Source organism: Leopardus geoffroyi, chromosome E2 (assembly GCF_018350155.1).
Source record: "Leopardus geoffroyi isolate Oge1 chromosome E2, O.geoffroyi_Oge1_pat1.0, whole genome shotgun sequence".
In the NCBI taxonomy this organism is placed as follows: domain Eukaryota; kingdom Metazoa; phylum Chordata; class Mammalia; order Carnivora; family Felidae; genus Leopardus; species Leopardus geoffroyi.
The window spans coordinates 15,826,060-15,854,012 of NC_059335.1; the positions used below are offsets into that span (position 1 = coordinate 15,826,060).

Genomic DNA, 27,953 nt, shown 5'->3' on the forward strand with positions numbered 1-27,953 from the left:
CTCCCCTTAGATATGCCCTGCTGGTTCCTCCATCAGGGCACTTAGCACAGATGCAATCACACAGCTGTTTTTGTAATTACTTAACTTCTGTTTCCTCCACTGAGAATGAGTTCCAGGAAGGTGAGGACCCCTTTGTATTGCCAAAGCTCTAAAGGGTGTGGCCCACAGAAGGTGCTTAATAAATACCACACCTGACTGTTGTGGCCAGGACATTTACTGTTCACTGAATACCCACATACCTCCACATTTCTAGCCCCTTGCAGCTAGGCAGGGCCATGTAACTAGTTCTGGGTGCGAGCGGAAGTGAACTGTGTCACTTTGGGCCTCAGCATCTAAGTGCTGTGCTGTGGGAGTCTCTAGTTCCCTGTTCTGCCACGGTGACCCTGGAGGCTATATGTTCTAGTCATGAAGCTTCAAGACTGGAGCCCACATCGACCTGCATCTCTGAGGTACAAGGTAAAGCGCCCCCTGCCAACCTAACCTGCCTTGTGTCACAAGTAAGAAATTGACATTTGTTATTTCCAACTTCTAGGATTTCAGGGTCAACCTGTTATCGCAGCAGAAGCTTGCCTATTGCTAGCATTCCTGAGATGGAAGGAAGGCAGCTAGACGCAGAGACAAGGGTGATCACAGACTGAGAGGTGAGTATCAAGGTTGTGCGTGGCCTGTTGCCAGAACTGAACCTCAGTGAAAGGAAGGCGGTGGGGGTGGGGGGGTGGGGGGGGTGTGTGTGGACAGACCGACTATTCCCTGGGGAATTGCCACTTTCAATTCCTGATGCAAACGATGAAAGGACCCAGAGCCCCCACTCCCTTCAGAAAGAGCCCACCTCGGGGCCCTCATCAGACACAGCTCCTCAGGGATCACAGTCAAGTCTCAGCCCCTGGGGACAGGAGGAGGCTCAGAAGCCAGCAACACCCTGGAAAACCCTATTAGCTAGAGGAAGCTGAACCAGCAAGACTGCATGAAAGGACCCGGGCTAATTCGGGCTGACAACCTTCCCTCGGAATCACCCACTGGGGTTCTGCCCTTCCAGCTCCATCCCAGAGAATAAATCACGCTGTCAGGTCTAATTTGGGATTCAGCTGATGGGCTGAGCAGAGCATCCATGCGTTCTGGCCGCAGAGGTCAAGGGCAGCCCACGTGCTAGCAGCCAGTGCTGAAAGGCCCAGGGACTGGTTAGGTGGAAAAGGACTGGGAAGCCAACAACAGTGGGTTTCCAATACACAACAGAGGCACTCTGCTCTGCTCCTGTGAGATTTCTGGCCCAGGTCTCAGCTGAACGAGCCGTGTCCCCAGAGCACAGCACTGCTAATCCTGGCACCATACCAGCTTGGGCACAAGGTAAACACTCCTATTTGGTAAATAAGTAATCACAACACCACCAGCTAGTGCTTACTATCTTACGGGCTGGAGACGAAGCTGCCTAACCTGGGACACACAGTCAAGGCTAAGGCATATAAGCCACCACCATTGCCGCTGTCGCTGCGGCCACTACCACCACCATCTCATGTATTACGTCGCGACTTTGTGCCAGGCACTACTCTTAAGTATTTGAGATTCACAATCACTTTTCTTTCTTTTTTTTTTTAAGTAGGCTTCGTGCCTAGCATGGAGCCCAATGCAGGGCTTGAACTCACGGCCCTGAGATCAAGACCTGAGCTGTGATCAAGAATCAGATGCCTAACCGACTGAGCCAGCCAGGCGCCCCCATAATCACTTTTCAATTCTCAAGGGTTAGGAAGCTCCTGGGTTACACTCCCTGCTCTGCGCGTAGCTGGACTCTGAAGCTCTTGCTGTTGGCTACCACATCAAACCATTCCTGATTTCACCATTTCAATTTCAAGAAACTTGCCTTGAAATGTCAAGTTAGGGTTCGGTGTCCCCCCAAGTTCCCACAGTCCTGTGGCTTTCCCCTATTAGAACTCCCATCGCTCCAGGCTGTTTACCCAGAGATCTCTCCCACAATACTCTCTCTCCAGGAGGGCCGCCCTGTAAGCCTCGTGCCCAGCACAAGAGCAGGAAATGGGAAATGACCAATGTTTACGAGACAGATGGATGGAAACCCAAGTCCAAACCCCTAATTTTACAGAGGAAGGGATGGCGATTCAGAAAGAAGAAAGGGGAGTTTCACTGAGGACAGGGGGAGTGGAGAAGGGCAAACTGCTCCTTGATGAATCTCTCTCTTCTCTAAGGCCCAAAGCTGCTTCCAGGAGCCCCAGATGACCTCCAGGTTGGCTAGCCACCTCCAGGGTCCACCATCCCTGGGCTTCCCCCATACAGCCCTGAACTGCTCTGGGCTGTCACTGTCACTGAGGGCCTCCCTCCTTCCTGGGAGGAGGAGCCCCATTAAGTGCAGGGTCCACCAGCCATGAGGCTACTACCCCTCAGGAATAGGCACAGAGAAGGAGCACGTTAAATGTGTGTTGAATCGACCAGCAGAACCCCAAGAAAGGAACCAAGGCCTGAGCCTCATTCTAGGAAGATGCATTAAAAGCACAGGTAAAATTTCTTTGGAAAGGGGAGGCCAGGACTAGCCTTCTCAGCCATCTGCAAGCCAGGAAGATGTGCGGTGCTGGCTCACCAGGACTGGACCAGGACCAGGGAAAGGTAGAGCACAGGGCGGATGTGATTCACAAGAAAGCTTTGTAATGACCGAAACTTCCCCAAAGAAAACACGCTGCCCTGTTCCTCCCCTGCTGGAAGAATTTAAAACCGAGGTCACACAGCCAGCAGTCTGGGGACCCCAGGTTACCTCTTATGAGGTAACCAAGTGTAATGCCAAGAGCGAGGGCTCTGGAGACAGACTGCAAAGGTCCCCACCCTGGCTCCCTGACTTGGCAGGTGGCTTTACCACTCTGTGCCTCAGTTTCCAAGTCATTCCTGTGGGGAGATCATAGCAGCGACTTCACAGGGTGGGTACAAGGGGTGAATGAGATCATGCATGTAAAGTGCTCACAGAAGGGCTGGGCACAGAGTCAGTACCCATTAATGTTAATTATTATTGTTTCTCTTCCCCTGTGGAGCCAGACACTGTTGGCTGGCTAACCCGACTGACACTCTCAATTCCCTTTTCCTCTGGCTTCCTCCTCAGGAGAGGCTGAAAAAGCTAAATGAAATTTCCCACCTTCCTTGGAGCTAGGGGAGGCCACGTGACACATTGCTGGCCAGGGAGATGTAAGTGGAACCTTGTGGGAGGATTTTGGGGAGAATCCATAAGTGGTCCAGAAAAGGAAAACACGTGTGGCTGGGTGTTGGCCTTCCCCTCCTTGTTCTGACTGGAGCTACAGCACTAATCTTGTAATCGCGAGGGAAGGCCGAGTAGATCAAAGAAGCTCCAGGCTGGACACCACTCAGCCTCTGAACTAACCAAATACCTTCAGGTTTGTTGTCACGGGAAAGAAATCAATGCTCGGTTGTTTAAAATGCTGCAAGCTGGGTTTTCTGTTCTTGTAGCTAAAAGCATTCCTGGCTGATGGACCCACCATAACACAAATGGCTCTGGGCACCTGTCCGTGGTAACTGTTTGCCAACCTCTATTCAGGTCCCTGGATGAGAACCCCAGAACTAGAGGAGAAAGAGTGGGAAACTGAATTAGAATAGTGCCTACCGAGCCTCAGTCACCGTGTTCTGTTCTTCTTTTCAGCTGCATCTAGTCCCATCTATGCAATTATTTACTTAATATTTTCTTTAAACCAATGCGTTTTTATTTTTATTTATTTGTTTTAAAGTAATGTCTACACCTAATGTGGGGCTTGAACTCACGACTCCAAGATTAAGAGTTGCATGCTCCACCGACTGAGCCAGCCAGGAGCCCCAGTAAACCAATTCATTTTTAAACTTAAACACACACACACACACACACACACACACACACACACACACACACACGAGTCTACTGGGGCCCCCAGGTGGAGCAGTCAGTTGGGCATCTGACTATTGATTTCAGCTCAGGTCATAATCCCAGCGTTGTGGGACTAAGCCTCACGTTGGGCTGCATACGGAGCCCGCTTGGAATTCTTTCTCCCTCTGCCCCTCTCCCTCTCTCGTGTTCTCTTTCTCTAAAATAAAAGAAAATGGAATCTACATTACTACCAAAATGAAAAATCGGTTATCTTTATTACAAAAGTAATTTAATCAATAATAATAATAAACAAATACAAGGTAAACAAAATATGTTCACCCACAAATCACTAAAAGTTATCTGATGTAGCATAATTTGGGTTTATTGGACTAGCAAGAATTCTTCATTTTTGCTGTCTATCAGGAAAAAAAAAATGTCAGAGGATCTGGCAATGCTTTGCATTTTTACAGGGCAACAAAGGGCGAGAGCTAAGAAGGGCTGCCCCACCGAGAGGAAACAGTGTCCTGTTGCTGCAATTCCTGAAACCCTGTTTCGAAGTGAGATAATTTATTTAGATCTCCTGCTGGCTGGTGGATGAATTAGGTTGGGAGCCTTATTCTTATTCAGGGCCTCCTCAGAGAGGCCTTCCCGGATTACCTCGCCTAAAATCACTCCTGTTCCTCCTAGGCAGCCCCATTCCTGTCTTACGGACTTCTACATTCACTTGTCTGTCTGTTGTTCTATTCTCCAGTAGCATGTCAGTTCCCACAGGGAAAGGATTCTGCTTTGTTCACTCCTGAATCCCCAGTACCTAGAACACAACAGTAGGTGATCAAAGGCATATTTATTGGCATGGTCATGAAGCACAAAGGAAGACTGAGGAACCATTACAGACTGGATGAGAATAAGGAGACATGACGACTAAACACAGTGTGGCATACTGGATAGGATCTTGGAACAGAAAAGGGACATCAAGGGGGCACCTGGGTGGCTCAGTCAGTTAAGCATCTGACTTTGGCTCAGGTCATGATCACACAGCTCATGGGTTCGAGCCCTGCGTCAGGCTCGGTGCTGACAGCTCAGAGCCTGGCGCCTGCTTCAGATTCTCTGTCTCCCTGTCTCTCTGCTCCTTGCCTGCTCTCTCTCTCAAAAATAAATAAACCTTAAAAAAAATTTTTTTTAAAGAAAAGAAAAGGACATCGGTGGAAAACTGCAAAACTTGACTAAACTCTCTTAGTTCACAGTACTGGACCAGTGCTCATTTCCTGGTTTTGGTAGCTGTGCCAAGGCTGCCTAAGATGGTGACATTAGGGGATGCTGGGTGAAGGGTAGGTACATGAGCTTTCTGCACGCTTGGTGTAACTTTTCTGGGGTCTAAAATTCCTTCAAAATAAAAGAGCTAATAAAGAAATTGTGCTGAGAAGCATCCTTTGATGGAAATGCAGCCCCTTGAGACTGTTCCATGAACACGCTCCAGGTACCTGGGCAGAGCCTTGGGCCAGGATGAAGGAAGGTGAAGAGACCCAATAAGCAGCCAAGAAGAGAAGCTGCTGTCTAGATTCACTCGGTTCCCAAGGGTCAACCCGCTGGTCCCTGCAACTTAGCCAACATCATGGTTACACAAACCGGGCAGAGTCTGGACGTCAGAATCTTCTGTTCTCCACTTGCCATACCATTAGGGGCATTTGGTGCTTCGAGGATCAGACAGCGCCCTCACTCCCAAGCACCCGCATGGCATCCTGCCAACAAAGGTTGGCGCCCTCATTTTGGAATGCCCCACTGGCAACTGAGTGCCATCGCTTTGCCTATGCCAAAGACACAGAACAGGATGTTCACTAGCAAAGTCCCCAGAAACCTAATTCTAACATATTCAAAATCTTTACATCACAGCTATTCGCTATATGTACGTGTTTTAATTCTGTGTCAGTACCTACACTGTATCTTCAGCCTACAGAGGAATAGCACATCCACACAGGGTGGGTGAGGGGGCCAGTCTGTCTCTTGATGGTGGTGGGCAGTTACACAAACATTGCAATTGCTTACGCTCAGAGAACTGTACGCCAAAGAGTGAATTTTATTCTGTGTAAATTTAAAAAATTGAATTAAAAAAGAGTGTGATACACAGATGTGCGCCACGAACACAGATCTCCGAGATACTCTGCTGCTAGGGATGGTGGGAAACACACTGCGGAAGCACCCACATACAGCATGACTTCTCTTCTCTTTGTGCTGCGAAGTATGTAAGTGCGCATGTGCGTTAAGTAGGAATATTCACGGGAAGAGGTCTGTCATGACACCCACCTGACTGCTGACGTAATTAGCTCTCAGGGAAGGTGTTAGACTTGCAGGTGATGCATAGGACAGTGAAGGAGACTTTCATTTTCCCCTCAATACTTTTTCAAGTAATTTTTAAAGATAATAGAGACCTATGTGGACTAGTTATAAAATTTAAGCAAACAGCCACACTGTACTCACCCTCAGTGTGTTCTGGGCACTAGTGTCCCTTGAGGGTGCCACAAGAGCCAATGTCAAAGACCGTGCATCTGTGGAGAAGAACAACACAAGGTTATGTCTTGGCCAGTCTGAGCCTTCCTGCCGCAGTTTCTGTCATTTACAAATTCACCCCCTCAACAAATGTTTACTGAACACCTGCTCTGTGCTAGGCACCAAGGGAACACCAGTGACCAGGACAACACTGCTGTCCTCAGAGAGAAGACATTCCAGTAAAGGAGGAAGACAATAAAACAAATACATGATGCGGAGTCAGGGAGTTGTCAGCAGTCTTGATGGAAACTAAGCAGGCTGAGGAGAATGATGGGCCTGCTGTTTGCAAGAGTGGCCACAGAACAGACACCTTAATTCAGGAGGATCACAGGCTGTGTGACTTTCTGTGCAAGAGCATTCCAGGCCATGGGAATGGCCAGTGCAAAGGACCTGAGGCAGGGTATGTATATGGAGAATTTTAGGAGGAGCAAGGGGCCCATGTGCCTGGCACAGGGCGAGTGAGGGGGCGAGTGGTCGGAGACGAGGGCAGGGAGGTGATAGGGGCAGATGGAAGGCCATTATAAGGATATTTCCTTCAGACAATTTTGAATAGAGAAGTGGCAGAGATAAATAGCGCTTGTCCTGACTTGTAACTTTATAGTATTAATTTATGTTTTAAAATACTTAGTATGGTTGTTCATATTTGAATAGATATTTTATGGATGAATGAATGTCTCCACTGTCTGTATTGTTCACCCTCATGTTTCTGTTTACGCCAGGTTTACCAAGCCAGGGAGATGAGATCTGAGAGGATAATCCAGAACCTTCCTGTAAGGAATGGCCATTAAATAATGACTCTCACTCCCCATGTGCCAGGCCACATCCTAGCAGACATGTGCTAACTCATTTCACTCTCTCAATGACTCTAAGAAATAGATGTTTATGATTACATTCATGCTATAGAAAAGGAAACCGAGGCACAGAATGGATTAAAAAAAAAAAACAAAAAAAAACTCACTAGCTGAAGCTGCCCGGCCAGTCAAAAGTATATTACAGATGGGATGAACCCAGGAAGCCTGGCTCCAGAGCCTACTCACCTACTCCTGACCATGTGGCTAAGCCAGTGGCCATGGCGGTCAATGAAAAGAGAGCTAACTACAGGCAGATAATGCCTCCCTTTCCCCAATAGCACGATGCCCAAACGCTACTCAAACACCAAGGCTGAGTTCAAACTCCAGCCAGCTCTCAGGAAGGAAACCTAGCGAGTAGCTAGCCAGCTCTCCAGAATCTAGGAATCAGGATATCTTCAATAATCTTGCTCCTAGAGGTTCCTGGAGAAACCCAAAGGGGTTCTTAACTTTTCTCAGCCCTGTGGGCAGCCTGCCAAAGATGAGTGTGGACTCCTTCTCAGAATCATGTTTTTAAGTCAACAAGATACAATACCCAAGGCTATAAAGGAAACCAATTATATTAAGATATCAAAGTATCTGTAAAATAAAACCTAATCTGAGATACAGTAATATTCGTGCTTCTTTATGAATGCTTTAAATTATAAGATCCTAATGGTGTGTCCAATAACCATAGTAATTTAGAAACAGATGAGCCTAAGTGATATTTTGCAATATCTGCAACAATCGTAATGTGATATGGAAATATTTTTAATTTCTAGTGGTGACAAAGTCACAGGTACTGCAATACAACTGTAGCTTTGGCTCTCATTTTGAAGAAAAGGAAATGCTAAATTCCAGATGGCAGAGGGAATAAAGATGTAACCTTTTTCCCAGCCAACTTCACGATCCTCTAAATTCTATCCAAGGACCCTTCAAGGGTCTATGGACCCAGGATTAAGAATCCCAATAGGGAAAAGGCAGAGCAGATTCCTAGGGAAGGTAATAACTGGGAAGTGTGGGGCAGATTCAGATCCTTGTGAACACTGTATGGGAAGGGGTCCTGGAGGGCTAGTCATACAATCCAGGTCTGGCCAACAAAGCCACTAACCTCCTCTTTCCTGCTCCTTGCCTCAGAGATGGCTCGGGGTAGCCCTGGCATTGAAGCCATGGTGATTAGGTTCAATAAAAGCAGTCTCAGGACATATCCTGGGACTATAGGGAAAGAGATGGGTTTATTTCTCTTGGGGCACTGCTTAGCTGGTTGGATATATACACAGAGCTGCTTCAGAGCCTATCTGACAACAAAACCAACACAAAAGAATACAGAGCCACGAAGTACAAGGAAACAGGGTCCTGGCAACCTCATGTGAGGCTCTGGATCTAGCCACACCTGAAGCTATTCAGTGTACAATGTCCCAGGAAGTAAGTGCAAATGCTTCTTTTTACACTTAAGCAGGTTGACCTGAATTTCCATTTGTTCACAAAACCAAATGACTCAATTACACAGAAGGGCAGAGTTGAGTGCAGTTCTTGACAATTCCCATAGCTCACTACCAAGGCATTTAGGAAAGCACAAAATGAAATTAGACAGAGTTACTATACATAGAAACAGCAAATACAGAAAAACACACACTCTTTAAAAACTCAGAAATAGTCTCTTGGGTAGTTGGCTTTCCCCCAAGCTGGTCTATGAAGCCCTGACAATTGTGGTTTTCAAGATGCTTGACAGGGCATGAGGGAACCAGAAGCACCCAGAACATTTCCTTTATCACCAGACTTTCCATTAAAAAAAATTCCTGGGATGATCAGAAAGCCCCTGCAATAAAGCTCCTGTAAAATTTTAATAGCTGCCTTTTAAAATACAGCGGAAATTGCTTTTCTGCCACTCTCATTCTTTCTCCTTCCTTTCTCTAGAGTGATGTATATGGCTCTTTAAAGTCACATCAGCAGTGACGTGTGGTGGTGCCACGTCTCTCTGACTGGAGGGAGCTGTCATATCCACCAGTGTGGGTCCCTCACACATGGGAGGGGTCACAGCAGAGAGGACGATGCTGAGGGGTTGTGGAAATGGCAGCAAAGGTGGGCTACAGGGTCAGCAATTCAGCCAGGACCCCAGACCTCCCAGAGCCCCTCTTCACACCACCTGGGAAGGGAAGAGGCCCTTGGACTTGCCTCATCGATCCCAGCACACCCGCCAGAGCAACAGCCCACCTGGTCACGGGGCCATGCATCTCGATTCCCAGGGTTTATACCAAGAAACAGAATCCTAGATGACAGAAGCTGGGGTGAGGGGATAGCCTGGCCTGACTCACAGTCTGACTGGTTCCTCCCCTCAGCCACAGCAATTGGCTCTGGGAGGGACACATGATCTAAGCAGGGCCAATCAGAGTAGGCCCTGGAAAGTTTGCTGGAATTACTGGGGGGAAAGGGATGGGATGGAAGGAAGGTAGGGGCTGCTGAAGGCCTCTCTGCCACCTGGGAGGTGGGGGGGGGGGCACCGGAGAAAGAAGTCAAAGCTGACAGAGGCAGAACCCAGAAGTGGAGAAGGATAGCTTCCTGACAAGAATACCTGAGTGTTGGCTCCAGTCAGGCCAGCTCTGGGACTTTCAGGTCCCAAAGCCATTAACTTCCTTGTGCAGTTTAAGCCAGTTTGAGCTGGGAAGATTCTGTCATTTACAACAGAAATCACTGACTGATGGAACCGGAAGGGACCTCAGAAATCAATACAGCATTCCTTCATGTTTCGGTGAACATGATCCTTTCTAAGAAGCTGACAAAACAAAACTATGTCATGTCTCTCCAGAAAGAGGGGGAAAAATACCCCCACAAAGTACTGTGTTTCAAAAATCCAAAGGGCTCTGAAGCTGCTGTCCATAGGAACTGGGTAAAGAACACTCTGATCCAGTTTGAACCGTCCACTTGATGGATAAGGAGACTGAGGTTCAGAACGCTTATGTGGCTTGTTTGGGCCCAGGGGGAGGCAGAGCCAGGCCTCTCTAGAGGGTCCAGAGGTGCGGTCCCCAGGCGAGACTGCAGAGGGTAAGGGGAGGCAGCAGGCGAGGCTGCGGAACCCCATGCCCCCATTTAGCAACACAGCAGCTCCACTTTTTTTCTGCTTTAAAAATTGGGCTTTCAGGGAAGTGGCCGACAGAAGTTCTACCACTCCACAGTAACATATGGGAAGCCGATCTCTTCCATCACATTTCAAAGTATTAACATGTTACTGACCTTGGTTTTGATCCTCACTGACATCTTAATGAAGCAGGCATTATTGCCATGGCTCCGCGTGAGGTGCTTCTGCAGGGGCAACCAGCCAGGGTGCTGCTCTCTGATCCCAAAGCAGCCCGAGCACCCGGGCCTTTCTGCTTCTGTACTTCTGGGCCTCACATTTCTATCCTTCCCTTGGATTTTGATCTCAGCTCGTACAGAAAGGATCATCCGCTTACACCTCTCCACTCCCCTTGGCTTGGTCCTCCCTGCAGACCAGTCAAGAAGTGGTGGCTGATCTGACGGGTCAGAGATTACGACGGTGGCTGGCACCTGCCCTTCCAGTGGGCAGGATTACTAGCCCCAAAGGCTAGGACGAGGCACCGGCTCTTTTCTCTCCCTGTGCCCAGAGATGGTGGCTTCCTCTGGTGCTCTCTGTCTTAGAGCAGGACACACAACCCTGGCCAGTGTTCATCCACCCTCTAAGATCGCCCGGGGCACACACACTCCTCCTGACCAAGTGCTCATGGGGGCAGCCAGACCTTTCTCCTCCGTGCAGCTCGCTGTGCAAGTGGCTGATCTAGGCACTAAGACTTAAGGTAAAGGAGAACCCAGCTCACTGGGGGCTTTTGCTACAAGCTCCCTTCTCCTTTCTAGACTTTACCAGAGCTTCACATTGGGGCCACAGGGACCTACCCACCTATTAATAAAGAGGTTCAATCATCCTTCATTTAGAGAAGATTCCCATTATGCCCATCCTCATCCCACCTTTGGAATAGGGACTTAGGAAGATATCTGTTCCTTCAACTGCCTCTACCCACCTGCCAACAAAGCTGCTGTGTGAAGAAAAGACTCTGCCTTGGGAAAATCTAGGCCCTCAACTGCTACACTGTATGGCAGCCGCTGAGATCATCTTGCAATTAATCATGTTTTCTCTTATGACCTATATTCTATTAATAACACACTAACGACTTAGCACTAGTTCTTTCATTGATTGATTCAGTCCACAGATATGACTAGGGCTGGGTCACTGACTTCCAGGGTCTCACCTCCTCATTTCCTGTCCCCCACAGAGGATAAGCATCATGCTATAGGGCTCTGGGGACTTCACTGTCCCACCTCCAGCCTAGCCTAAGTAACTCCGCGGTAGAGTGGCTCAAGACAGGCCTCTGCAGAGAAACTGCTGAGGGAAAGCAGCAACGTGTGACCACTTCACGCACAGCCGACTGGCCAAAATGTCAGACTCTGACACCACCGAATGTTATTGAAGTTACAGGCTAAGGGGAACTCTCAGTCACCGCGGGTGGGAGCATACACAGGAACAGACATTTTGAGACCGCGGCTGGCAATTTCTTGTAAAGAGGAAGAGACGGTAACCTCAGTGACACACTTCACTCCCCCACTGACTGGGATTCCCTGCCGAGTTCCCAGACCCATGTGGCCTTGCAAATTCTCACTCTGGTTTAAAGCATGAGGTTTTTGCTTTGATTTGACTACATGCCAGCACTGTTTTCAGTTAACTATCAACTCGTTTGACCCTTAGAACAACCCTGTGAAGAGGGTCTGCTAGCATCCCCATTTCTAACCGACCAGCAAACTGAGGTACAGAGAGGTAACTTGCCCAAGATCACACAGCAAGTAGATGGCACAAATCCACCGGGATCTGAACCTAGTTGATCTGGCTCCAGAACTGCCAACAATGCCACTTCCCAAACACAGCAGTTAAGAGTATGGGCTCAGCCCCGAAACACATCTGATTCCACATCCAGACATCGACTTCAGATGGATCAAAATACAAGTGTGTCTGGAAGAGAACACAGGAGTGTATCTTCATGTTGGTGTAAGTGAAGATTTCTCATTCAGGAATTCTAGGAGAGTGTCCGTCTCACAAAAAGACGCATTCAGGGGCATCTGGGTGGCTCAGGCGGCTAAGCGTCTGACTCTTGGTTTCAGCTCAGGTCATGATCTCGCAGTTCGTGAGTTCGAGCCCCACACTGGGCTTCGCAATGACAGTGTGGAGACTGCTTGGGATTCTCTCTGTCTCTCTGCTCCTCCCCCACTCGCTCTTTCTGTCTCTCTCTCAAAAATAAAAAAAAAAAAATTTAAAAAGACTCATTCACACAGTCTTTGTCCCTTTCACTAGCTTGGAATGCAGGTGTGATGCTACTCAGATTTGAGAGGGTCCCACTTGTCTCCAGAACACTACTCTGCCAGAACAGAAGGACTGAATTCTCTGGGTGCTCTGGCCCCCTGGGAAAGTGGGTTCGGCAGCCATCTGTGGCCACGAGGGGGTAAGAGAGTCAGAGGAGCATTGGTGTTGACCATGCCCTCTGCCACACCATTGAGCCACATCTTCTCCCTCCAGATGTTACTTGACACATGGCATCTTATGTACTGAAATGACAATGCTGCCCGTTTCAGACCGATACTTGCAGCCAAATGCACGCCTAACTAAAACATCTTGCCGCAGCCAGGATCTGGCTGCCATGGGCTGTGGAGAGTGCGAGCAGCCACGAACACGGATTTCAAAGTGTCTCAAAAGGACTCAGAGATGAACTTTGGGAGTCAGATTTCCACTAAGCATGACTGGTCACAGGCATCCAGGGATGACGTGGTGTCTGAATTAATTCTCGGGGGACTTGAACTGCAAGCTGCCTTCTTTCTCAAGCCCAGCCTGCTGGCACAACTGCACTGAGGTCTGCTGGCCCCAGGCTCCCAGGCTGGCGAAATCCTGCAGAGCTTGTGGGTCCTTTTTCCTCCTGTCACCAGCCATTTGCTAGATGTGCCAACAGTTAAGCCCCTTCCTGCACTCCATAAAAACAGCTCGTCGATGTGGTTGACTGCTGGGTGCTTTTCCACAAAGCACTCCCACAGATCTCAGCTAATCAGATGGAAGATGAAGAGTGGTCAATCTACCAAAATAGGTCAGTCTTTATTTTTTAATCCTCTTATTCATAATATATTGAAAGGGAAGAATGAAAAAAAAAAAAACATCATTAGTAAGAACATCTAGGATTACTCAACCTGTCTGTGCCTCAGTTTGCTCACCTATAAAATGGGGATAATAAATAATAATCGGGGTGTTGTGAGGCCTAAATAAATTACTCTATGAAAAATGTTTATTTATTTATTTTTTAGGTTTTTATTTTTTATTTTGAGAGAGACAGAGAGAGAGACTGCACGTGCACGCAAACAGGGAAGGGGCAGAAAGAGAGGGAGATAGAGAATCTTAAGCAGGCTCCACGCTCAGCATAGAGCCTGATACAGGACTTGATCCCACGACCTTGGGATTATGACCTAAGATGAAATCAAGAGTTGGATGCTTAACCAACTGACCCACCCAGGCGCCCCTCTATGAAAAATATTTAGAACAAAACCTATTACATAGTGAATGTTCGATAAAGGTGAGCTGCCATTGTTCTTATTGCTGGTGACATGGTGAATTTTTTGGATGGAAGGTCTGTGAAAAGCTTCAAAACCCCACTCTCTGCTCCACTGGACACACAGAGAAAGGCACTGCTCTGATTCTGGCCCCTTAGGGAAGGAAGGAAGCTTGAAGGTCCGGGCCAGGGAGGAGAAGCTGGCTCCAGGGCCCAGGGTACTGTGGGCAGGAAACAGACCTACTGGGTGCTAGCTGCCCACCCAGTAGCCATCCTTCCCTTTCTTCTCCGAGTGCTCAGCTAATGCAAGATCTCCCAACCTGCCCTGCAGCTAGGGGTGGCCAACAAGAGGTAAGCAGAAGTTGTTGTGGGGCTTCAAGGAAAATTCCTCACCAGAAACATGGAGTGGACTACAATTTTGTAAACCCCACCCCCCACCCCCACCCCGCGGCCCAATTCCCATCTGGATTCAGACTCACTAGCTTGACACCAGGAGTCGTATTGGACCACGATGCCGCCTTTAGGATGAAAGCCTTCTGCTAGGGACGGTAAAGCAGAAAGACAGAAGGATCCTGCTTTTCCTGACGTCTGTGGAGCTGCCATACCAGCCAAGGGCTGTCAACCTCTGGACATTTTAATCACCAGAGACACCACCTTCCGTGGAATTTAAACTATTATTATTTCTGGTCTCTGCTACCGGCAGCCGAGTGTACTTTCAAAGGATATTATGGTCTTACACAGCAGACGGCCAATGGGCTACAGCGTTCCACACCAGAGAAACCCCTCAAGAAGCCTGCCACCATTTAAAGTGTCCTCATGCTTTAGAGGACCCTCAATCTCTCCTCAAGAGCAGGCAGAAAGCTAGGTACCGAATTTCTCACAGAACCGGATTACAACCATTTTGCCCTACGAGGAGGCAAAATAAGACCTATAGGAGATCTCCTGAGCCACCCACTCAGTAATTATGAAACGCTCCCCTAGGCTGGACACTGTGCACGCTAGGGTGCGAGACCTGGTAGACAAAAGCAGGCACAGTCCCTGCTCTCACAAACCTTACAGTCCAGAACAGGGGACAGAAAATAAACAAACAGGCAAACAAATACATGTATGAGTACGAATGGTGAGAAGTACCACGTAGGAAACCAGGGTAAATTTTAGCCCAGAACTGAAGAGAAAGGAGAAGGAAGTCATGTGAAAAGTGGAAGTAAGAGTCTCCAGGATGTCCATCAACTGAAGAACGGATAAACAAAAAGCAGCGCATCTACACAATGGAATATTATTCAACCATAAAAAGAATGACGCGCTGATTCATGCACAACATCGATGAACACTGAAAACATTATGCTGAGTGAAGGAAGCCAGTCGCAAAAGACCATGTATTGTATGATGCCATTTACATGAAATGTCCAGAAGAAGCAAATCCAGAGAGACAGAAAGTAGATTAGTGGTTGCCAGGGGCTGGGAGGAGGGGATGGCGGGGGGGATGGAGAATGACTGCTGATGAGTTTTGTTTTGTTTTTGGGGCCAATGAAAATGTTCTGGAATTAGATACTGGTGATGGTTGCATAGCCTTGTGAATACACCAAAACCCACTGAATTGTGTACTTCAAAAGAGTGAATTTTATGACATGTCAATTATATCTCAATTAAAAGGCACTCAAAGGGCTACTGTGATTCAATCACTATGTTGATAATAAAGTCTCTAATGAAAGTTAAGGAAAAAAAAAAAAAAAAGTATCCCAGGAGATGGAGGCGAATGTGGGAGGCTGTTCAAGGAAATTCACCGGAGGCCTGTGTGGCTAGATGGTTGCGGTGCAAGAGGGAACGCTCCAGGACGTGGCAGACATCCAGAGCACCCTGTGAGCCACAGTCATACACATGCTTTTTATTCTAAGTATGAGGGGAAGCAGGAGAGTGATGTGTTCCGATCTACATTTCTGAAAGATTTCTCTGGCTGTTGTGCAGAGATGGTCAGGGTTTAAAAGACGCAGGGAGAACAATGAGGTGGCCGCTGTAATACCCAAGGAGAGGAGGCAGCGGCTGGGACCAGGGCGAGGGCAGAGGAATGGAAAGGAGGAGGCTGGTAAAGATGTGAATTTCAAATCAAGGACACATAGGCCTCATTGACGATGGGATGGCCACGAGCGTAAGGCTGAAAAGAAAGATGCACGTGTCTCGTGAATTTTTCCAAAGTGGTTTTCTGCCAGCTTCAGATTGTGCACAGAATAACAGCAGGTCACCAAATGCCTGTTAAATGAATTAAATAAATGAACAAAACCACTGCCTGGCTTTTTTTGTGGGGCACATTTTTGTATTTTCAATAAAGATGTTAAATTCTCTCTCTCTTCACGTATATATACGCACACGGATCCTTACCTATCAACATAATATCCTTACCCATACCTGTTTCTCTCCCATCCACTGGTAGAGACTGGTCCACTAAACACCACCAGCTACCCATCTGCTCAAATCAGAAACCTCAGGGTCATCCTTTTATACATACACACACCCTAAGCAAGGTCAAGCTTCTAAGTCAGTAACAACAACGTCCTTCCATCTCTGAGGGGCACAGAGAAATAGGTAAGCCAGAAAGAAGGGAGCTCTTACTCCTGATCAACAACATGTAGGAGAGAAAACAGAGACAGAAGTGTTCTCTGTCTTTTTAGTGGGGGTGGGGAGGAGCAGGAGATATAGTCAAGAAGGGGAGGGGCGTCTGGGTGGTTTAGAGGGTTAAGAGTCTGATTCTTTCTTGGTTTCGGCTCAGGTCATGATCGTCATGGCTTCTGGGATCAAGCCCCACGTCAGGCTCTGCACTGACAGTGAGGAGCCTGCTTGGGATTTTTCTCTCCCTCTCTCCCTGCCCCTCCCTGGTTTGCACGTGTGCTCTCTCTCAAAATAGATAAATAAACATAAGAAGGAGGAGGAGGAGGAGGAGGAGGAGGAGGAGGAGGAGGAGGAGAGGGGGAGGGAGGAGAAGGAGAGAAAGCAGTGTGAATAAACATGGTTTAGTCAGGGGAGGAATTTGGGTCAATTTGACCCTTATGCCTTTCCCTTTAAGTCCCACTGCAAGTGAAGACCAGCAGAAGACAAGTTATATCCCAAAGGGGTCATTAGCCCCAAACCACTGTCAGCCACACCCATTCTGAGGGAAACACCAGAGCCCTGGAAGAATGCATCCTGGAACCAGAAGTAGGAAAGGGGAAGGAATGAAGTCTCATAGAGAACATCTACAGGGCCACCGCCATCACAAACCACAGGGCAAACAGTGCCCCTGGAGTGGTGCAATGCAACGGTCTTGTGGGGATGTGTCCACCCAGAACATTCCTTCTAGGTCCACTTTCCCCAGCAGTAGGGCTTATCTGGTTTAAGAGTGGGATGTGAGAAACATTTCACTGCATGGTTCTTGTGCAGTGGGCTTGGTTGTGGACACAAGGAAAATTATCACCTGTGTTGCCTGTCCCAAGAAGCTTCATCTGGAACATAGCCAAGGACCTGATGCCTCGACTTTACCATTTCTGTAACTCCCCTGTGTCTGCCTGCCTACCTGCCTTCCTTCCTTCCTCCCTCCCTCCCTCCCTCTTCCTTCTTTCTTTCTTTCTTTCTTTCTTTCTTTCTTTCTTTCTTTCTTTCTTTCTTTCTTTCTTTCTTTCTTTCTTTCAACATTTATTTATTTTTGAGACAGAGCATGAGTAGGGGAGGGGCAGAGAGAGAGGGAGACACAGAATCTGAGGCAGGCTCCAGGCTCCTGAGCCAAAGTCGGATGCTTAACCGACTGAGCCACCCAGATGCCCCTCCCCTGTGTCATTCTTACAAGCAGCAGATCTGGTAGCAATGAATGCTTCAAACAGCTGACCAAACGCTGCTTTATTCATTCTACAGAAAAAGGTAAGTAGGTCAAAGTGCCTGTCATGGTCAGGTAGAAGGGACTTTTCATGCAGCACCCATGTTAGCCTCTCCTAGTCTGAGGTCCAAGTGAAGGTTCACCAACACCATGGACTCTCCACCTGTGGCTGGAACACCCTCCCAAGGGATCTCTAACATTGACCAATGTATGAAGTTTGTCTGGACCACAATTAAGGATACTGCAACATCTTCCAGACAGAACTCTGGGCTAAGAAGGCCATGTGACGTGGAAGAGAAAGGGAGTGTGATACCATCACTCAAATACAACACAGATACATACACTCGTCATTGTAATTTCCATAAATGGGATATCATATTTACTTCTCTGAATCTTGCTTTCCCTTAAATATTCTCACAAAAATGCCTCCAAATCAACTAATAGTGGGTCTTACCCACCGTGGGTTTTTTTTTTTTGGCAGCTAATATTCCACAGTATGGATGTGCCATATTTTACTCAATCATTCCCTGAAAAATAGGCATTTATTTTATTTCTGGGGGTTGGTTGGTTTGCCCTTGAAAACCATACTGTAATAAACATCCTTTGGCACTGGGGCCATTTTTTTCTATAGGGTAGATTCTCAGGAGCAGGACTGCTATACTGAAGACTACTTATGGGTATTATATAGTTATATTATGGAAGGGGTTCCAAGATCAGGATGTAGAGCTGTATATGTAGCATCTGCTTGGTTTTGTATGGAGTCTCTGGAAGAACACACCTGAAATGGGTGTCCTTGCGGGAGGGGAACTAGGTTACAGTGGACGGGCAGGGGGAGACTTACTTTCTGGGTGCCATCTGAATGTTTTATCACGTGCATATTCTGCTCATTCGAAAACAAAAAAATATTTTTCAGGCTGCCTTCTAAAGAGGTTGCAATGATTCACACGTCCTCTAGCAACCTGGGAGAGTACTTAGCTGAGCTCACTAATGCCCTGTATTTTTCTCCTTCAAGACTGTCCCTCCTGCCCCCTTCTTGTTTTGACCTAGTATGAGTTGAAACATGTCAGATGTTACCTTCTTGTGATCCATAATTCCTTCTATTCACAGCCCTTGGGCAGGTAGGAAGCAGACTCCCAGAGATGCTAATTTTGACACGTCAGTCTGGCCAGCCCTTCCCCATAGCACAAAAAAGAAGCCCAAGCCATGGTGGCAGCCAGATCTTCAGGGACCTGAGGGCACGGATGGCAGAGACAGACAAGGGCAGGGGGCTCTCTCTCCTCCGATGCTTGCAGGTCACACTGTTTTAAACTCACGCTGGCTGAGCTGCCCTCTCTAGCCGAGTGGCCTTAGAGTCTCCCAAATGCCCAAAGTCTCTCAGAAAAGGGGAGAGAGGCCTGCAGCGGCTGCTGCCCGAGGGACCCACACTCTCAAGAACAAGGCCAGAGACAAGAAACAGGAGGGAACGGGGGACAGAAGACACAAAAGAATCAAGCTCATACAAACAGGAGGCCTTCTCATTCATTTCCTGCAGGCCAGGCATCCTCTACAGCTGGCCCCAAACCAAAGGCCTCGCCAGCCAATGCTTTAAGCCCCACTGTGACTCACGAGACAGGAAAACAAAGCTGACCTCGCACAGAGAGCAAGGGCCCCTCGTATGGCAGCAACTCCAATATAAACACCTGCTACTGCATTGCTGGCCGAAGTTCTGGACTAACCTGCAGAGGGGAGGGGAACAGATGAGAAAGCAGCTCTGGGGAGGGGGGGCGGGGGTTGGGAAGAGCATGGGAGAACATCTCAACACAGGCAGCAAGTCCATTTGATTCAGGTCCTCTGCTACCGTTCTGCAGCCTACGCTCCGGTCTGAGCTGGGACTGGCGTAGGGGAAGCCCCAGCCTTTGCTCGAGCAGTCCCCTCTGTCTGGATGACCTTGCCCTTGATCCTTTGAGACCCAGCTCGGCAAGGATGTGTACATGTGGGTGTTGGCTGGAGCGGCCTCTGTAAGTGAGGAAAATGGGAGACAACCTGAGTGTCTGTTAGCAGGGATGAGCCAACAAATTTTGATGCGGACACGCAACAGAATCCTTTATGTCTTCCCTTCCCTCATCCTCCATGGCCTCCGTGGCAAGTTCACTGAATGGTTCTATTGCCACTGTTTCCAAAAATATATCCTAAATCCATTTCTTTTCTCCTCTTTTCTTTATCTTTTTTTCAAGTTTATTTATTCATCTTGAGAGAGACAGAGGCAGTGGGGGCGGGGTGGGGGGGGGCAGGGAGAGAGGAAGAGAGAATCCCAAGCAGGCTCCACACGGTCAGCTTGGAGCCTGATATAGGGCTCGAACTCCCCAAACGTGAGATCATGACCTAAACTGAAACCAAGAGTCGGACGCTTAACCGACTGAGCCACCCAGGCGCCCCCTCCTCTTTTCTAAGCCAAGCTACCACCCTCATCTTTCACCTGGACAACTCCATCAGATCCCTGCTGGTGGCCTGGAGTCCCCTCTTGCCTTCTTAGATTCTATTCTCCACACACAGCCAGAGTGATCAAATCAAACAGGAATCACATCAGATTGCTTTCTTGCTTAAAAAATCCCTCGAACTTCATCTCCTTCCATTTCACCCATTGCTCAACGCTCCCACCACACTGGCCTTCTTTCCCTTACAAGCTTATTCCTACCCCAGGGCCTTTGCACATTTTGCTCTAGCTATTCTCAAGGCTGGTTTCTTCCTGCCAGTAAGGCCTCCCTGTGACTGTATACAGTGAGTAGGCATGAAATCTAACTACATGCAATGATATGGACTTCTCACAGACATAATGTTGACTAGAAAGGCCAGACACAAAGGAGCATTTACATAAAGTTCAAAGTCAGGTGTGAGACATCAAGAGAGTGGTTTTGCCTAGACGAGAGGAGTAACTGGGATAGAATAGGAAAGGGACTTCTGGGGGCTAGAAATACTGTTCTTAGAGCAGGTTACATGAGTGTGTTCAGTTTGTGAAAGTTCATCTAGCTACACACTTTCAGCATGTGCCCTTGCTTATATATCTACACACACACAAGAGCTTAATAAAATGTTTAAAGAATTAAAAACATTTTGGCTGCCCATAGTATTCCTTATGATTTGGGAATTTCCCACCTATGGGTCTTGGTGGGAGGCTGGGCCTACCTCCCATTATCAGATATTACAAAGGCCAGGAACTGGCTCTCACAGCCTCCCCTGCAGCCAGACCATGAGTTCTACCCAGCAGATACACCCTCCCTCCATGGCTTAAATGCAGCTTGGAGAACTAGGATGTATTTAGCTTGGCGTTTGGAGCGCAGCCTGGCACGAGAGGAGCTCATTGAGGCTTGATGAATGGAAACAGGACCACCCCCACACCATTTCCTCCCCCAGCACAATAATTCAAGATTGGACCATTCTGTACTTGGGAGCTCATTCATGCTTTCAAGAAATGTTTACTGAGTGCCCATTTGGTGCCAGGCACTGCTCTAGGCACTAGGAATCCAGGTGAACAGAACACTGGAGTTAATGATCCTAGTGGGGAAGATGAACAATAGAATAAGTAAGAGATAGGTTAGTTAGGTGGTACAGAGAAAAACAGAAAAGAGAGATGAGAACCTCCCTGAGGAGGTAACATATGAACAAAGACTTATAGGATGTTAGGGAGGATGTGGGTATGAGAGAAGAGCTTTCCTGGTAGCAGGAAGAGCCAGTACAAGGGCCCTGAGGTAGGCACATACCTGGGTGTCTGTGGAGCACAAAGGAGGCCCATGTGCCTGGAACAGGGCAAGTGAGGAGAACAGAAGGAGGAGATGGACCCACAGGTAATGGGGCAGATTGTGTGGGGCCTCGTTGGGCATGGTGAGGACTTTGGCTCTTACTCTGGATAAGATGGAGCCATGGGAGGGTTATCAGCAGAGGAGGGTCAGATCTGATTGGGTGACGACAGAGTTCCTCTGGCCGCTTATCCAACTCTCTCCTCTGCCCAAGATGGAAACCAATCCCAATGAGAAAGAGAAGTTTGGTCATTTGTGTAGCAAATGTCTGTCTGAAATAAGCAAAAGCTCTCCACCCGCTTCCTCCAACCCATCAAGGCCTCGTGCTGGCCAGCAGGGCTCTGCAACACAATTAACAATCCATACTCTATTATAGGAAACCAGACCCTTCCCTTCTGGTCACTGGGAGAATTCCCAAAAGCAGATGAAGAAGCAATAAGGCCACGTGGCCAGGAGAGCACCAGCTCCGTAGTCAGCCACAGCCACAATCAAGTCCCAGCACTGCCTCTTAGCACCTGTGTGACCCATGACTCCTCACTAGACCTTTCTGAGTCCCAGGCTTCCTTATCAGTACAGAGGGGAGGGGAGAGGAGGAGTAATTTCTGCCCTCGACAGGACTGTTGGGAAGATTAAATGAGCTAACAGGTATCAAGTGACTGGCAAAGTGCCTGGCACAGAGGGAGGCCTAAAAGATGTTAGCAAAGCTGTCATAGTAACTGGAATACTGAAGAAATAATAAGCGACATTCTCAGCTTCTCAAGTCTGAGGGTGTCCCTTGGGCAAACTGGACTCTGATGATATTAAGCAGAGGGCTGAAGTGAAGGGTCCTCCTGAGGAGGGACTCCTTCCAAATGGAAGTTTCTTTCTCCCTCTACCTATTCTCCATGAGGTAACTGCCCAGAACATCATCATCCAAGCTATCCACGCACGCTTCTCTGTGCTTCACAAGCAGAGGCCCCAGTGGAAGAGACCCTGGCCTGTATCCACCTCTCTCAAGGAAATGTGAGTCAATGGAGAAGCATAAATGGCAGTCCAGGGCGAATTTCTTGCCTCTTCTCCAGTCAGAATAGCAGTGGGTATTCGGTTTGTTCCATGAAAAGACAGCAAGGCCTCTGGGGGGCTTCAGGTCCACATCCGTAACATGGGGAAAACAGTCACTATTCAGACTTGCTCACATTCATTCCGCACACACTTAAAAAATACTAGGAGCCAGGCCCTGCTCTAGATGCGGAGACATAGCAATAAAACAAGGAGCTCACATGTTAAGAATGGCGCAAAAAGCAAACATAACATCAGATGGTAAGTGCTGTAAAGAAAAATAAAACAGGAGATGCAAATGACAGGAGGGTCACTTTAGGCCATTTTAGGGTGCTCGGGAAGGCCTGAGGCAGTATCCCAGCCATTCAAGCAGAGACCTGAATCAAGTAATGAAATAAGCACATGCATACGTATATTACAATTTTGGATACATCTGTCTGTATATAAAATATATACACACACAGAGCCAGGAACACAGCACCCGCTGTGGAAACCTGAAGGATCTAGTCTGAGAGTTAAGAGTGCTTGAGAGGCTCCTGCGTGGCTCAGTCGGTTAAGCGTCCGACTTGGGCTCAGGTCATGATCTCACAGTTCACGAGTTTGAGTCCCACGTTAAGCTCTATGCTGAGAGCTCGAGCTTGGAGCCTGCTTCAGATTCTGTGTTTCCCTCTCTCTGTCCCTCCCCTGCTCACGCTCTGTCTCTCTCTCTCTCTGTCAAAAATAAATAAACATTAAAAATTTTTTTTTAAAAAGTGCTCGAGGGCTGACTGGGACTGGCACCTTCATAAAACCTATGCTCTTCCCTCGGATTCTAATATAAGAATCACTATCAGAAGACATTCCTTTTTCTTTCCTTTTTCATACTTGATGGTGTACCGCAGACAGGGAAGGTACTCCCTCTCAGGACTGTGGTCCCCCTTGGTTGCCTCTGCATTCCACTGTACAGACAACTGAATTCACCCAGTCCCCTACGGATGGACATGGAGGGACAGCTCCCATCTTTGCTGACAATCGGTGCTGTAATGAGCTGCCTTGGACACAGATCACTTCCCACACTTGGAAATACCTATAGGCACGAGTCCTAGAAATGGAACTGCTGGGACAGAGGAAAGGCACGTGTGGGGGTCACAATGACAGATCCTGCCAAAGTCCCCTCCAAAGTGATGGTCCCATCTTCTCTCTGCCCAACACTAGACAAGCCTTATGCACAAATACCTTTTTACGTCAAATAACCTTTCTGCGTCTAACAGGCACTTCCTACTTCTACAGATGCTGCTAGGGGCAGTGTGGCAAACACGTCACCTCCCGGCAAGTATTCTCAAGCCAGTACTCAAAGCCCTCCTACCTCTCTCGCCCTCTTCCTGCTTTTCCTCCCCATGCCAGGAAGGAAAAAGGACTGTGCAGCACATATACTTAAAATAAAAGAAGAAGAAGAAGGAAAAAGGACTAAAGCCCAACAACTTATGTAAACTATGTTTACTACACACCTCAGCCGTGAAGTCGGGATGAGAGCAACGTGGCCTCAGAGGGCTGCCATTAGGATTCAAGGAGATGACACAGGTAAGGGACTTAGAATAATGGCTGGCACTCACTACTTGATAAGTAACTACTGTCATTATTATATTTGTTAAATGGGAGCAATCATTTAAAAGCTTTGTATGTAGGGGCACCTGAGTGGTTCAGTCGGTTGAACATTCGACTCTTGATTTTGGCTCAGGTCACGATCTCATGATTTCGTGGGTTCAGGCCCTGCATTGGGCTCTGCACTGGCAGTGGAGCCTGCTTGGGATTTTCTCTCTCTCCCTTTCTCTCTGCCCCTCCCCCACTTGCATGCAAACACTCACCCTGTCTCTCTCTCTCTCTCTCTCTCTCTCAAAATAAACTTAAAAAAAAAAAAGCTTTGTATGTAAAAGTGCTTAGCAGTATACCTTTTATGAAGTAGCCACTGCTAGCCATCACTACTGCTTTTATTACGTTACTATTATAATTTTGTTCATTTCCTCAGCAAGATTCAGTAAGATATGTATCTGGTGGAAGGTGTTACACCTTTATTTAACAAAACAGGTGTAGTCCCTGCCTTCACAGAGCTGCTATCATTGAGAGGATGACAGGCCCGAATACATCAGCTGAGCAGCTCAGGGACGAAGGGTGGAGCACAGCCTGGGCAGGCCCCTGGGAGTCAGGTTTAAGGAGAGATCTGAAAGAAGAGTCTGCATGGGCAGGCCAGAACTGGAAGGGGCGGGGGAAGACCGGGAGAAGAGGAAGCATCCCAGGGGCAGGGAACAAATGCCATGCATTGAAGGAACTGAAAGCAGGCCAGGTGGCTGGCTGGCAGATGCAGAGGGACCCGCAGGACGAGGCTAGGGGCAGGAGGCAGGCAGGGGTCATGGCATGCTGGGCTGGCCTTTCTACAGGGTACTGCTTTGGAAACATGGACACTGCATGGGACACCCCTCATCCTCTAGTGGCCCAGGAGTGAAATGAAGTTTTAGTATTCGTATAGTAAAAAGGTACAGCTTAATCACTGTCCTCAGGGTCTTGCTTAATAACTCCCAGCCCAGAGGACCTGGGAAGGGGACACAGTAGGTACCCACAAGAGGACAGAGTGAACAATGACCCCTCCCTGCCTACAGCTGATTGGCCCAAGGAGAGTGCCTGACCTCAGCGAGGCCTGTCTTGAGAAGCCCTTCCTGGTCCTGATTAATGAGTCGAAAGGGAGATATTTTCTCTTTGTTGGGTTGTTTTGGGCTTGGGCTGAGAGAATACAGGGTTATTCTCTGCAGGAGCCTGTACTGCAAGGTGTATAACTTGGTCTGTGGATAACCAGGTTTCCCAGCCATTAGAAGGAAAGGCAGACAGAGAGAAAGACAGACAGACAGACACACTAATATAAGAGAATGAATACAGCAGACACAGGCAGAGGGAAGCCATGGGGAAAGAATCCTGATAGTGACATTCGTGTTCTGGTTCCAATCCACAGGTTGGCCACTTCCCAGCACCCATTCTGTTCTTCCTCTAGGAGTTTCTGGGTGGGAGCAACCAGTCCATTGGTGATTCCACCCTGCCCAGTGATTGGTTCAGGGAAGGTCACGGGACCTGTGGTAGTCCAATCAGAGAGGAGCTCTGATGTCTCGCACTGTGACTGGAGGCAGATACCTCCCTTCTCTCTCCAGCCAGGAATAGTCTTAAACCTGGACCAGTGGGACAGCTAGTCTGCAACCTCCAGGGCAGCCAAGTTTGAGGATGACCCAATTATCAGAGGGAAGAATGGAAGGACAGAAAGAAAGTGGGTCACTGTGATGGCCCCTGAGCTCCTGGCCCAAGCAGCCCAGAAGGTGACCCCACCTCTGGACTTTCCAGTTGCCCGAGCCAATCCTTTCCCTTGGGTTTATGGTGTTTCTGTTACTTGCAACCAAGTAACTGACTAGTACACAGTCCTTCCTGAGGCTTCGCTTTCATTTTTCCGGACCATCCAGCATGCTCTGGTTAAATCCTCCTTTTTTTGCCTGAGCCGCAAAGATGACAGGCCTTAAGGTGCTCTAAGAGCAGTAACAGCAATTTGGCCAATGACTTAACTTGCCCCTGCCACAGTTTCCCCAGCTGTTAAATGGGGATAGTAATGATAAACACTTCATTGGGTTGTTAAGAGGATTAGAAATGATTTAAAGAATACCTCATGCATTGTAAATTCTCCACACATTAGCAATTATTATTCTAAAGCACTGAAGGGTAACTGAAAGGTCTCAATTAGCTACACCCCTCCCCCATCTTGTTTGCTGTTTCTTTGTTCAGGTCAGCAAGCCCTTTCTTCATAAACAGTCCCAAAGAACAGCCAGCCCAGTTTCTGTCAGGAGGGTCGCAAATCTAGCCTCAGTGGGGGATCGGAATGAAAAGAGATTGGACTCAACTTCTCCGGTAGCTGGGTGGCGGAGGAAGCCCTCATGAGCTCATTTCTCCATCAAATACAAGCTGGGGTCTAAAGTTTCAAAACACAGGCTGGGGCATGCTGGCACAGTCCCATGAGAGGACAAAGAAAAGAGAAAAGAGGCTGGATGGAAGAGAAGCCACCACACGGCAGGTTCCACAACTAACTGTCGGGAGGAGGCTCCCAGGCTGGCTTCCAGCCACATCCGCTCTCTGCACAGCTCTGAGACTGCAGGAAGAAGGGACCCCCACCATGTCTGTATTTACAGCTGGGAACTGGCATGGGCACGGGAAACTCGGAAATAAACTCCGTCAGGAAGCGAGAACTGGAAGATGCTTCCATAGCAACGCCCATCTGGAGCTCCCTGCCCGCAGCTGGAAACATTCAGAAGCGAAGCTTATCTAGAGATGTCCACCAAATTCATTTTTTCCATTTGCACCTGGAATATGTTACTTAAACTTCACTTCTCTGGGGAGCCTCTGGGAAGCCCCTATTCTTTGGCTCAAAAAAATCCTATCCTGAACATTTAGGACACAGGACTCATCAGGGTGGCTGTGTGTTTCTCCCTCTCTCTGTGGAGAGGTGGGCTGTGTCTGCCTTGCTCACTCGTACCTGGCCCAGAACAGGTCTTTAATCCATGCTTCCTGAATAAAGAAGTCAACTGGTTTGTTCTCGATTTTGTTCTTCATAACTTTAGCTACCATGTAAGCACCTGTATGCACATGGCAATGAACTGAGATGCACGACACCCCATGAGGGACTTACTACTGTTACGCCCACTTTGAAAATGAGGCTCCTTCTCAAGGTCAAAGCCACAAAAGAACTGGAGTTCTTTCATCTCAAGAGAAGGATAGGAGAGAGTGTGACTATCTATCTAAAGCAGGGCTGGACAGGTAGAGGGACATATAATGAGTCGGCTCTGACACTAAGAACTCTTTGAGTAGAAATGTTATAGAGCTGGAGTGTATCCCTCATCAAGGAACTCTGGAACACATGCTTCTTGGGACACAAACATTAAACAGCCTGCTACATCCCGGGAGAATTCTACCCAACCTTCCCAGAAACCACAGCTCACATGATTCCTTACCTTTAACATATTTTTTTCTGCTTATGAAAGCAATATATGCTTATATATGCATATAAAAAAAAACTTGGAAAATAAAGAAAGTGCAAAGAAGAATATAAAGTTACCCATCATCTTCCCACCAAGGGATAACCACTGTAAAGATGTTGGTTTATTTCCTTCCGTCTTTTTTTCTAGTGTGAACAGTGTGTGTATAGGAGAGATATGGAAAGAGAGATTTTTTTTTTCCCCTTTAAAGTCTCCTACCTGTGCTTTTCTGTGAGACTTTTAAACATCAAGTGAAAAATAATATTTTCAAATGGCAAAATTAAGCCTATTTCCTCAAACTACAGACGTGGGGAGGAAGGAGCCTTCCCTGTTCCTCTCCTCCAATTTCTGCTTCCACCTGACCCCTACTACAGACCAGCAGTTCTCAATCCTAACTGTGCCTGACCATAACAGTAACTGCCACAGTCAGCATTAACTGAGCAACTACTACAGAAGAGGC

At 47.9% G+C, this 27,953-nt stretch overlaps 1 protein-coding gene and 1 long non-coding RNA gene across 6 annotated transcripts in view; one reads left to right on the forward strand and one right to left on the reverse strand.

The window, feature by feature from the left end:
- The window catches only part of SIPA1L3 (signal induced proliferation associated 1 like 3), a 237,928-nt gene that overhangs the window by 138,040 nt on the left and 71,935 nt on the right, over positions 1-27,953 (reverse strand). For all 5 annotated transcript variants that reach the window (XM_045440895.1, XM_045440889.1, XM_045440892.1 and 2 more), the window contains one exon: positions 6,320-6,387. The gene's annotated coding sequence lies outside the window, so the exon portion shown is untranslated. The remainder of the gene's footprint in view (positions 1-6,319; positions 6,388-27,953) is intronic.
- On the forward strand, positions 17,405-27,920 carry LOC123578204. The gene is made up of 3 exons (XR_006702269.1): positions 17,405-22,421; positions 23,841-24,017; positions 26,250-27,920. It is a non-coding gene; the product is annotated as an uncharacterized LOC123578204 (long non-coding RNA).